This window comes from Grammomys surdaster, unplaced genomic scaffold, assembly GCF_004785775.1.
Source record: "Grammomys surdaster isolate TR1022 unplaced genomic scaffold, NIH_TR_1.0 126826, whole genome shotgun sequence".
NCBI classification, from domain to species: domain Eukaryota; kingdom Metazoa; phylum Chordata; class Mammalia; order Rodentia; family Muridae; genus Grammomys; species Grammomys surdaster.
Window position 1 is genome coordinate 1 of NW_021621612.1, and position 5337 is coordinate 5337.

At 44.3% G+C, this 5337-nt stretch overlaps 1 pseudogene; it reads left to right on the forward strand.

The window, feature by feature from the left end:
• The first annotated feature begins 1468 nt into the window (after positions 1–1468).
• Positions 1469–1837, forward strand: LOC114615524 (annotated as a pseudogene).
• The last annotated feature ends 3500 nt before the right edge of the window (positions 1838–5337 follow it).

The window sequence follows — 5337 nt, forward strand, 5'->3', positions numbered from 1 at the left end:
TAAGAAAAATACTTGGACATTGAGAAAAGCCTTAGAAAGACCTAGGAAAACCAGTCAGACACAGACAGGAATTTGGGCAAGAGCCTGCCATGCCACCAGCCAGTCACATGATGAAACTGAAAGGGGCTGGTCCAAGGTTATTAGAAAACCAACCTTAGTTTATCCAATTACTGCATACAATACATACCAGGAGACAGTAGGCATCCCCAAGGTTATGGAAAAAAAAAACCGCCGGGTGGTGGTGGCGCACGCCTTTAATCCCAGCACTTGGGAGGCAGAGGCAGGCGGATTTCTGAGTTCAAGAGTTCGAGGCTAGCCTGGTCTACAGAGTGAGTTCCAGGACAGCCAGGGCTACACAGAGAAACCCTGTCTCTAAAAACCAAAACCAAAATAAATAAATAAATAAATAAATAAATATCAATATTTTAAAAAAAAAAACCCAAAAAACATAATGGAATCCTATTGGACTGGAGGAAATTTAAGGAATAGGTTGCTTCCTATGGTTTGCACTCACCCTGTGTGAAGCAGATACTCAATTCATGGGTGAGTCAGAACAGAATTGTTCTGGTAAGATTGGCAACAGCAATGTTGGAAGCTGGTCCTCAGTTACAATAGAGAATGTGGTAGAAGAGGACGCTAGGGGGCATGGAACAACTGAACCAGGTTAGAGGCATTAATATTCCCAAGATTACCTGCTAGGGAAGGTCCAAATGCTGGGTTACAAAGGCAGCTTGAATTTGACGATCATACTTTGATGCTATGTCATTTAGCAGCTTTAACTGCCTGAGATGAGGTTGAGGAACCAAGAAAGGTCTGAGTCATTTACTAAAACTATACAAGGCCCAGACTTGTGAAAGCAGCCTTCCCTGACTTTTTAAAGATTGACTTCAGCTGTAAACAGAATTTTATTATATTCACAAGTCTGAAGAATATTGAATCATTGAAGTCAGCTGAGAATAGAATCATCAGATTCAGAAGTCAGAAAAATACTAATTGAATCACTGGCTTTTGAAAATGCTAATTCAGAATGCAACAGGTGATGGGACCTTTAAAGGCACCACCAGCACCAAAAGAGGAATGGATTAGAGATTGGATCTCACACTTATAATGCTAGCTGATAGAAATAATTTCTAAAAGTCTTAAGAAAAATCAAACTGTCAGGTGTCTTAACTGTGGTAAGCAAGATCATTTGAAACGTGATTCTAGGCAAGGCATTCCTAGAAATAATCTAGAAGAAGGCCTCAGCCTTCTGCAGTATGAATAAGGTGTGGCAAAGACCAGCCTTAGACTAAAGAATTCAGATTATCAACACCCTAGAGGGCCTCCTGCAGGCACAGATATCAAATGGAATTCAATCACTCCCTGTCAGGGTCAGAGAAACTCAGCCCCAGAGCAATTAAAAACTTAATGCTTGTTGTTGACACTGCTTACTTAGGTCCTGTGCATCAAGCCAGAAGCAGCCACAGGGATGGATGTGTTTGTCAATATTAGATACCTGAAGACCACCATCTTTGCTGAGGCCAAGGAGTCCAGCCGAGTGTTGGAGCTCAAACACATAGTGGAGGGGATCCTGAAGAGGCCTCCTGATGAGCAGCTGCTGTTCAACGAGGACCAGCTGCTGGATGAGAGGAAAACTCTGGGTGAATGTGGCTTTACTAGTGAGGTAGCAAAGCCACATGCCCCAGCCACAGTGGGCCTGGCCTTCAGAACAGAAGATGCCTTTGATGGCCCGCACATCCACCCCTATTCTTATGCTCCAGAACTTCCATTGGTGAGGAAGAATTCTAAAAACAGTGCTAAGAAAAGAAAAATTGCTAAGAAACAAGTTGTTCAGTGAGGGCCCCAGGCCCACCTTCTGGAGACCCATTCTCCAGATTTGGCTGTCTTTTTAAATAAATTAAAAAACAAAAAAACCTCACTGCTCTGGTGTCATCTCATTCTGCCCCTCAGCTGGTGGTGTCCAGAAGTCACCAGCATGCCAGCCCTGAGCAGGCAGAACAGGGAGTCCACAGGGGATGTTGCCCTTCAGGATGATGTCAGGGCCTGTTACAGGCAGGACTGGAAGGGGAATATGGGGGTCTGGGATGAATGGTGTGGATCTGAGTGTCCTCTTTGGGTACCTAGGCACTGCAGCTGTGCCACCTGGAGAGGAAGTCAGGGAAGAGGTGTCTGTTTGCCAGGCAGGAAGGGGGGAAGCAGAGGGAGAGAAGAGCAGGGTTGGGTCTGATTGGGAGACAGGGCCCAGTACACAGGAGGTATGGGAGAAAAGCCTTTTGTGTGTCCCTCAGGTGACAGGCCTTCCCTGAAGGAAGACGAACTGGTGCTGGGTGTGCTACAGAACTGAGTGTTGGGGTCCTCTGGGTTGGGTGTCCTGGTTTTGTGTTCAGAACAGGTACAGAGACAAGTAGGAAGTGGCTCTGCTCCTGCAGTTCTCAATCTCAGATACCCAGGGTTTGAGCTCACTTAGTTTTACCACTTCTTATGCCTGTCTGGTTGGTTGCATGGTCCCACATTCCCTACACTATGGATGTGTTTAAGGTCAGAACAACTTCAGTGCATACAAGGAAGATTTCAGCCGGACTGTGGTGGAGCATGTCTTTAGTCCCAGCACTTGGGAGGCAGAGACAGGCAGATTTCTGAGTTCAAGGCCAGCCTGGTGTACAGAGTGAGTTCCAGGACAGCCAGAGCTATACAGAGAAACCCTGTCTCAAAAAACCAAAAAAAGAAAAAAATAATAAATTAAATAGATAAATAAATAAAAATGAAAAAGAATTTTAAAAAGGAAGATTTCAAACTCAGGAGAGACTAGAAAACATATATTTTGGCAAACTGTTATAAATGATTAGAGACTTGAGCAGAAAATACAAACCAATGGAATTGAAATGGAAGGTTTAGTAGGCCCAGGAGCAGATGTAACAATTTTCACCAAAATCTTGGCATTCAGATTGGCCTCTTCAGACAATAATTATTTGGCTTTTTAGGGACTGGAACTTTATCTCAGCTAAAACAAAGTGAACTAATGGGTCAGGTTTCCTAAGGAGAAATGGATAACTTAGAGCCGTGTGTGGCTAATAGATCCCGGGATTTATGGGGATGTGATTTGTTGCATCTGTGGAAAACACAGATTAACATTCCTCCCATCTCAGAAACAAACCATTCAAGTGGAAACTTCTAATTTCTTTGAAAAGTTATGTGAAATTATTTGCTGTGGTCACAGTGGTGAAAGAATTTCTCTATATACCAGGCAAGTGCTCTACCACATGGCCCCTTTGAACACTTTTGTTTTTCATGACAGTGTTTCTCTGTGTAGCGCTGGCTATCCTGGAACTCACTCTGTAGACCAGGCTAGCCTCGAACTCTGGAACTCAGAAATCTGCCTGCCTCTGCCTCCCAAGTGCTGGGATTAAAGGTGTGCCCCACCACTTCCTGGCTGAAAGAATTTCTTGATAGACATGTGAAAGAATGTTTCCCTGAAGTGGACACGGGTTAAAGGATATTTTGATACAGCAGACACATGAATGGACCTGTGAGGAAGGAGTGACTCCACAGACAGTGGGAGATGAGCACTGAGCATTGGTTTGGTTTGCTAGGCATTCTTCTCTAGTGACAGGTATGTGCTGGTTGCTCTTTCATAGCGTTGTTGAGCTCAACTTGTGTAAGGACCCAGGAAGAGGACCCCATCTCAAGTCCCAATTAGCGCGCACCCAAGGAGACACGAGAGACTGACTTGATGCAATGGCAAAAGGCAGTTTACTAACAAGGGCCCTTGGATCGAAACTCATCCCACGCAGGGGAGAGAATTTCGATGAAGACCCCAGGAAGTTTAGAACTTTTATAGGGGGAGGCACAAGGGGGAAGGGAAAAGTGGGAAATTCTGGCGCGGTTACATATGATTGGATATTTCAAACATCAGCACTTTGCGTAAGCAATCATTTTGACAGGCTGGATGGCCCACTATTTTTGACCATGAAGCCTCAGACCTTCTAGGATAAACACCAGGTGGCCCATTACTCACTTGGGTGTGTTTAGACTGGTCAAGATATGTCTTTGTTTGTTTCTACATTTCTGGTCACCTCGTCCCTAGAGGGGCTTGATATTTTTATTATGGCTACTCTCAGTAAGCTCAGAAAGCTGTCCTGCGGTCTTTGCCAAGTTGTTTGTGGTCTCTGCTGGGCTGTTTTAATTTTTACCCTTACACTTGTAGTAACACTGCCATCGAGAGAGAATCTGGCTGGAGGACTACCCCTATGGTTCTTGTAGCAGCTTGATGTTTCTGTGGAAACTGGCATTTGTTCCTTGTATCTGCCTTCTGAAAGGACTGAATTGTGGCTGCCAGTTTGTGTGTGATATCTGCCTGCCCAGAGGGCTGGTCATATTTGCTGTTTAATATGGGACTAAAATGCTGAGAAAGAAGGTCAAGCTTAGCTGGGCGGTGGTGACACACGCCTTTAATCCCAGCACTTGGGAGGCAGAGGTAGGTGGATTTCTGAGTTTGAGGCCAGCCTGATCTACAAAGTGAGTTCCAGGACAGCCAGGGCTACACAGAGAAACCCTGTCTCGAAAACAAAAACAAAAAAAAGATCAAGCTTACCCCCAAAGAACTATTGCTGAGCAGATCCGTTTACCCCACATCGTAATAACTTCTCTCCTCCACTCCCTCTGCTGGGTGCTGGGCTAGAGGAGAGATTGAACCCTTATTAAAAGCACATTGCAAAACAATGTATGCCTACAAACCGTAATTTAAATAATGCTTCTGAAGAAAATATTTAAAGGTATTATCAAGAACAGTAAGAAAATGCCCAGGCTGTCCATAAGCAGGAAAGGACAGGTGTCAGTCTTCAAAGACACCAACCGCTCTACCTTTAACATGGTTAACAATCCTGTTGGACATCAGCCTTTGAATTTTCTTCTTAGAATGGATATTTTTGTTGTTGAGCGTTAAAAACACAGATAAGAGATTTACAATATTTTAAGTAAATTCAATGGTTACTATAGTTCAAGCTTGTTTTCTAGGTCTCTGAGAGTTGGAGTTATTTGGAGCTCAAATAAAATATTTGAGCAGGTGGTGGTAGCCCGTGCCTTTAATCCCATCAGAGACAGGCAGATCTCTAAATTAGTTGGTTTCTGGAGTCTAGAGTTACAGTGAGCAAAGTGGTGGCGGTTCACACCTTTAATCCCAGCACTGGAGAGGGAGAGACAGGAACATAGGAATTACAATGGGTTAAATTTATATTTAAAAGACCTGCAAAAGTAAAAGGCATGCTGGGGCTGTGGTGGCCATGCCTTTAAACCCAGCACTTGGGAGACAGAGGCAGGCGGATTTCTGAGTTCGAGGCC